We start from the raw sequence: 7,787 nt of genomic DNA, 5'->3' as shown, positions 1-7,787 counted from the left end.
GGCTCCAGACCTCTGAGCATCTTCATGGCCCTCCTCTGGAGTTGCTCCAACAGGTCCATGTGCTTCTTGTGTTGGAGGCCCAAGAGCTAAACCCAGTACTCCAGCTGGGCTCTCACCAGAGCAGAGGGAGAGAATCACCTCCCTCAACCTGCTGGTTACAATTCTTTTGATGCAGCCCAGGATAGGGTTGGCTTTCTGGGCTCCAAGCACACATTGCCAGGTCATGTTGAGCTTCCCATCAACCAACACCCCAAGTCTTTCTCCTCAGAGCTGCTCTCAATCCATTCTCTACCCAGCCTGTGTTTGTGCTTGGGATTGCCCCCACTCACATGCAGGACCTTGCACTTGGCCTTGCTGAACTTTGCATTCTCTGCTCAGCCTGTATTTGTGCTTGGGATCTCCCCGACCCATGTGCAGGACCTTGCAGTTGGCCATGTTGAACTTCATGAGGTTCGCACGGGCCCACCTCTCAAGCCTGTCAAGGTCCTTCTGGGTGGCATCCCTTCCCTCTAGTGTGTTGACCGCACCACACAGCTTGCTGTTGTTAGCAAACTTGCTGAGGGTACATTGGATCCCACTGTCCATGTCGCTGACAAAGATGTTAAACAGCACCGGCCCCAATACTGACCCCTGAGGAATGCCACTCATCACTGGTCTCCACTTCAACATCAAGGTATTGACCGCAACTCTTGGAGTGTGACCATCCAGCCAATTCCTTATCCACCAGGTAGTCCATCTATCAAATCCATGTCTCTCCAATTTAGAGACCAGGATGTCATGCAGAACAGTGTCAAATGCTTTGCACAAGTCCAGGTAGTCATCGGTTGCTCTTCCCTTATCCAACAATGCTGTAACCCCATAGCAGAAGGCCACCAAATTTGTCAGGCATGATTTGCCCTTAGTGAAGCCATGTTGGCTGTCACCAATCACCTCCTTAATTTTTCACATGCCTTAGCATAGTTTCCAGGAGGATCTGCTCCATGATCTTGCTGGGCACAGAGGTGAGACTGACCGGCATGTAATTCCCCAGGTCTTCCTTTTTTCCCTTTTTAAAAATGGGGGTTATGTTTCCCCTTTTCCAGTCAGCGGGAACTTTACCAGACTGCCACAGCTTCTCAAATATGATGGATAGCAGTTTAGCAACTTCATCTGCCAGTTTCCCCCAGACCCATGGATGAATTTCATCAGGTCCCATGGGCAGTGCACCTTCAGGTTCCTTAGATGGTCTCAAACCTGAGCATCTGCTACAGTGGGCAGTTCTTCATTCTCCCAGTCCCTGCCTTTGCCTTCTGTGGCTTGGGTGGTGTGGCTTGAGCACTTGCTGGTGAAGATTGAGGCAAAAAAAATCTCTGCTTAAAAGAAGTTTCAGCCTTTAGCAAACATAATTTAAACAAAGAAAAGATGATTTGTTCAAATCTACTCCAAGCTTTGAGGTAAGGTTATTTTTTTAATTAACTGAATGAAAAACTAGTTCTCTTCCCCATCCAGCTAACGACTTCTATACCCAATTAACACATGCCTAGACATACTTAGCTCTCTTTTATTCTGAAGCTCAACATTTGTCCTTTTCACACACTCAGTATTGCTTTCAACAAATGATCTTTATTGTTAGATTAAATAATTACAGCACTTTTTTTTTTTTTCCAAGATGAAGCTGCCATTAAAAAGTAATTACAGGATACAGTCTCCCCATTCATGTTTTGCTATTAAAGGCATTGCATGAACAATGAACAAACCTTTTTTAAGACTACATGTGGCAAGGTAAGACATGAGATTTAATAAGTTTAACCCAATTTATATGATTTTTTTGCCTTGTAGACTGAATAGTAAAATTTAGGCAACAACAAGAAATGTTAATTCCATTTTTTTCCCTATTCCCAAGGGAGACATTTTGATATTATACATAGAACCTTTATTTTTAAATAGTGCTATTCTACTCATCAGGAGTCTGCAAACAGTATAAATTTACCTTGTAGAGGCATTGACTGAGTATCGGGAACAAGAATATCTCTTTAACCAAGAAATAGTTAGAAGTACTAAAAAGTGCCCTGACTTGAGAATTTAGTTACTTACAATGAATAAATTAAATGCCTGGAACCACAACGAGGTTAGCATTTGCTAAAGTGAGGGATTTTTTCCTGAATGAAGGAATTCATCTTCACACAGAATCTGAATCTGAATTCACATGCTGATGAATTATTCATTAGCCTATTATCAATTAACCTGAAGGAAACAAAGGCCTTAACTGAGGAAGAAATAATGAGAAGAGTTAACATGCTTTTGAGAAAGCTGAAAAAGATTTCAGATAACAAAATGATTGTTCTATCTTTCCTGTTCCCTATCTCTACCAGTGTAAATGGCAACCATAAAACCTGGGAATTACTTCATCCTATCCGAATTGGAAGATTATTTAATTCTGAGCCTGCAACATAAGTAATTGTGTAATCAGATTAAAACAATCTACAGAGCTTCTGCTCTCATTAAAAACATCTGCAGAGTGTCACATTGCCTGTGGCTTTCGCAACTTTACAGCATTGTCTGTCTCATGCACATCTTGGTTAAAATGCTAGTCCTAGCCTTCCTTGAGAGTTTTTCAACATGTTTTCCTTCTCTGCTTACACAAGGCTCATTTTCTACACTGGTCAACACTTTGTAAAAATAATCACACACCATCCAGGGCAAATATATAAGTAATGTTCCATCAGCAGTCACCATACAGCCAGGGTTTGTTTGGTTTTTTCAAAGAGATTTAGGAGACACTGAATGAAGTGCTGAGAGTTAAGGCAAAGCACAAGCTTCAGTGATCCATCTGATTGTGGTGAACTGTTACTGCCTACCAAGTCACTAAAATCTTTGGCCCGTGAAACTGCAGCCAATAGTCCTGGCAGTCATCCTGTGCTCCTGGAAGGTGGTAACATGCTGTCACTGGAAAAGAGTGTGATTTTAAGAGCGTCCTTGAAAATGCCAAACCCTTTGTTCAGCCTGAAAGATAAAAGTAATTAAAGGCACCTCTATGTGGGCATAAAAGACAAGTCAAACTGTGATCTGAGAAATGTTCATGGGACAGACAGCAAATACACAAGCTAAGGAGTCAGTTATGGCCATGCAGGTCTCTATATATGAAGGAGCAGAAGAAAAAAGGAGTTGAACATCTCAGTGGGAAGCTGAGAAGCACCCAGAGCTTTCAGGGAATGCAAGGGATGGATGCCACATTATGGCTGTCAAATTGCCCCAGGAGCTGCGTGCTTCTCAAGTAGTCTGTGAAACCTCAGAGTCAGTCAATGGGGCTGACAAAGGGTTGCAAGCTGCATTTAATCACTGTCACAAATTCACTAAAACAGACTTGTCCAGAAAGGTCCATGATGACACAGTCAACATTTTTTCTCTTTGCTGTAATGAAGATTTTTGGCTCTGTTGATCATGAGTGATGTTAATGACACTTAAAGTTCTTCACTGATTCCAGAAGACCCAAGTTTGATTTTCTATCTGCGTCTTTATTAACTTCAGATGGGAGAAAAGATTTTTTGAATGATGCTACGTATCTGCAAAATCATGGAGATGTATGCATGCAGGAGAGTTTTGAAAAGACATGTCCCGTGAGGAAATATCAGTCTATGATTGTATCTGAAGTATTTTCCAAAGCATACATCTTGTATGCATGCTTAAAGATCAGCTAAAAACTGGCCTGTCATTTATTTTTCAAAACCATTTTCTCCATCAACTTTCAATCATGTTTGCCCTCAAAAAGTAAGGGGTGAGGAGAGGGGATGGGGCGGGGAGAGGGGGCATCTAAGAATGTCCATTAATGTTAATATTTGAGTTATTGTCCCAAGTGCCAATACCCTCTGTACAGAATACGTACCAACTAACAGGCACGCTTTTTGGTAGGTTTGCTAGAATATGGGTAGAATATGCTAGAATATTTCAAAAATATCAGAAAGACTTAGACACTGGGAAACTTGAGCTTCTTAATATCAGTCACTTCTGAAGACAAAACCTAGAAGAGCCTTTATCTTTACTGCCGATTTCACTGTAAGGCTAGAGACACCTGGATTATGTCAGAGCAGGTTAACTGAGATATATGTAGCTCTAGCCACAGCTACAAGGAACAGCATCTGGCAGTGTGCATTATATAGTTTGTTTTCCATTGGGTGAATCCACTGGGTTTGAGGTACGCTAACATATTATTTCCTGAAGGAAGAGCAGAAGAACACAGGCTTTCAAAACAGTTCTAGCCAGCACTAGGGCTCCTAGCAGCATTAAATGAAATCTTTTCCAAGGCCAGTCTTTTTTCTCTTGTATTTTTCCAGCTATTGAATTTGCCTTTGTTCTCTTGTGACTCTGAACTGTGACTTGGCAATGTGAGTTTGGCAAAGTGAAGACATTTTTCATGCTGATACTAGATGCTGGACAAAATGCCAACTGACTAGAGATTCAGCTGCCATGGCATGTATAAAAGCCACCGCTACTTTATGTAAAAGCAATAGATTATTATCTTTGTAATACTTTTTGAGTTTCAGTTGAAAACACAGTGAAGAACAAATTAATACATCCTGCCTTCCCCCCCCTGCCCCATCTCTGTTTCTGTTTCCTGGCTTGCAGTGGTTCTGTGAAGGTACATGAGTTTGCAGTTTGTCTAAGCGTGCTGGAAAGAACAAGTTGACTGGAAGGAATAAATGAAATACTGAAAGTGCAAAAAGTGAGCAAGCTTACTTTTCTGTCACTGTAGAATGGTAAAATTTTTTATAAAGGTCTTACTTGCAGCCTCAAAAATGCCAAGGTATTATGCGGTTCCTATTCATTGGAACAGGATTATATAAATGTAACAAGCCATGCCCCCATATTTTTGCAAATACTAAAAATTGGCTTTTTCACATTGAAATTACTATTAAATGCTGAAACTGTTTTCCCTTCAAGAAAGAACTTGCAGCCAAGTGTCATTTAGCCCAGCTTAAATGCACCCAAGACCTCCACACCCAGTGTGATCAGTTCCCAGTTATGGTAATAACTATCATCAGCAAAATTGTATTAGAAGCAATAAAACATATCCAGCACTGAAAACGTCAGTGGGGATTTTTTTTTTTCCCCAGTATGACCTAAAGATGATTTAACCACCTTAACAACTGCTTTCTGGCCATTTTCCCTGGTACTACATTAATTTTAAAATGTCATGTTTATTTACTTGATATCGGCATCCTGAACTTCAGAATATTTTAACTTAGTTATAAAAGAAACAACTTCAGCCAGCCTGGATCTAATTTCATGTCATAAATCTCTTCAAGCAGGAAAGCCTCAGGAAGAACACCTTTGTTACTTGGTCTTGCACCACCTCCTTTGGCAGCTTGGTTGGGCTGGCAGTTGTGGCACTGCCACCTATTCCCCACTCTGCTCTGTTTCAGGTGATTCATTTATTTGGTTTTCTTTTTTTGTTTCAACATCGCCTAACAAAAATATTTGAATTCTGTCTTTCAAAAAAGCGTGTAACTTGTAGAATCGGATTTCTTCCACTTAGGGAAACCCCTGTGTCTGTGTACTAGTATTACCTTGAGGTTATCAGCAACCGGCAGCTGTTTTTCCAGTTACTTCTTTTACCTTGTTCTTCCTTTTTGGGGTATGAATAGTATGGAAAAGGCCATGGGGACCGAGAGCCTTAGTCTATGCCATAGGCTGACTGTTCTGTCCCAAATGTGAGTCAGAGCAGTCTCAGTTAGTTTCTGCTCTCCTTATCCCCATGAAATAAATTGCAGGTATACATGGTTCACCCTGAAACTAGTCCAACCCTTCAATGTGCTCCATGTCTGTAGCGCATTTCCGTGGAGGTTATCTGCACCCACAGAAAGGAGAAGTGGTCGAGTCCCCATCCCTGGAGGTATTTAAAAGATGGGCAGACGAGGTGCTTAAGGACATGGTTTAGTGGTGGGATGGCAGGGTTAGGTTAACAGTTGGGCTTGATGATCTTAAAGGTCTTTTGCAACCTAAACGATTCTAAGGATCTTCAGAAAGCCACCTCACCCCCTTGAAGGCATGTTTGCTCTGTGAATATGGCACAAGGAGGCCCTAATGAAACAAAGAAACAAGCGACAACTTCGTCTGCAAGACTTTGCAGGACCTATATTGTGTAAGTGTGTTTCTAAGAGTTTATTCAACAACATCAAGCATACACTGTGGTGCTGAAGTGCATTACAAATATATCAAAATCTAAAATTAACGTGTTTAGCATTAGGGCATCTGTTGAATTTTAAGAGGAGGAAGTTCTGAATTCCTTAATAAATATTTTTAGTAAATATATTGTTAATAAGTATATTCAGATGACCGGAGAATTTAATGACTACAATTGGGCAAAAAAAATTTCTCCCAGAAAAATATTCAGGTACATTTCCTTGTCACCTGTTAGACATATTGTAAGGAAAGATAGATCAAAAATAGATTAAAAAAAAAAAAAAACAAATGTTTTCTGTTTCCTTTTTATGTTCAGAAATTACAAATTTAAATAGTTTAGAATTTTGTCCCCTTCATTCTCATGCCTCTCCCTCTATTTGGCCACAGAGTGTAACTGATTTAATTAGGTCTGCTGCTTCACTTCCATCTTTTCCATCCTTTTGTCCTCCTACAATTGAAGTCTTTCAGAGCTAAAAAATGAAAAGAGATGCTGTAAACTTGTAACTATTTTACTTTTTTAAAAAACACTCAAAATACTAAGGATTCTTAATTTTATTTTGAAATTTCAAGTTAAAAGAGAAGCTTATTTCAACAAAAGGAGAATCTTTTTATGGGAAAATCTTTCAAGTGAAAAAATTCAGCTAACAATGCTCATGTTCATGGTACTGAAGTTTTTCTAGCTCTTGCTCGGGAAGTCCCTCAGCCACAAATAACTAGAGCCTGGGAAAAAATATTGGGGAGTTTATGTTTGTATGGAATTTAATGTCTTTCTTCAGCAACCTGTGTTGGCCACCATAAGAGAGAAAATGCTGGGCTGGGCGGGCTTTTGCTCCAATGCCATGACAAGACTTCGGCTCTTTTCTGGCACTGAAGTGATTTCCAGTTTATATTCAGGAACCTAATGGTGCAGACCTCATACCATTTATGATAATTATAGCAGACTTTATAATGTAAAATGCAGGAAATACCCATAAAGGATAATAAAATACTTCAGTAAGCCCAGTAGCATTAATTTTCAATGGCTAGCTGGTGATGACACACATCATGCTCCATTATTGCATTAAATCCTTCAAGCTAGCATATTTTTAAGCATGCAAACTTGGACAGAGAAAGCCGAGGTATTTTAATCCTGGCATTAATTTTATTAGAAGGAGAGTGCCAGAACAGACTCTTCTTCTACATATAATTGCAGAGGACCTTGCGATTCTTGGCCACAGCAACAGAGAAAGGAAAACTTAAGGACATCCATTCCTTTCAAAACACTCAATCACTCCATTAACTCCCCTTGCTTTTCCGTCTCTCACCGTAGTGGACTTATAGATAGATAGTGGATTTCAAAGGGATACAAAGATTGGACCTGAGTGAGACGTTCTTGTATTGAAGTAATTGCAGAGGACCTTGCGATTCTTGGCCACAGCAACAGAGAAAGGAAAACTTAAGGACATCCATTCCTTTCAAAACACTCAATCACTCCATTAACTCCCCTTGCTTTTCCGTCTCTCACCGTAGTGGACTTATAGATAGATAGTGGATTTCAAAGGGATACAAAGATTGGACCTGAGTGAGACGTTCTTGTATTGAAGCAATAGTGCGAAATTGCACAAAACCCTTAAGTGTTGACAACCATT

The sequence above is a fragment of the Egretta garzetta genome, unplaced genomic scaffold (assembly GCF_000687185.1).
Source record: "Egretta garzetta isolate BGI_Z169 unplaced genomic scaffold, ASM68718v1 scaffold9, whole genome shotgun sequence".
Classification (NCBI taxonomy): Eukaryota; Metazoa; Chordata; class Aves; order Pelecaniformes; family Ardeidae; genus Egretta; species Egretta garzetta.
This window is presented reverse-complemented; position numbering follows the sequence as displayed.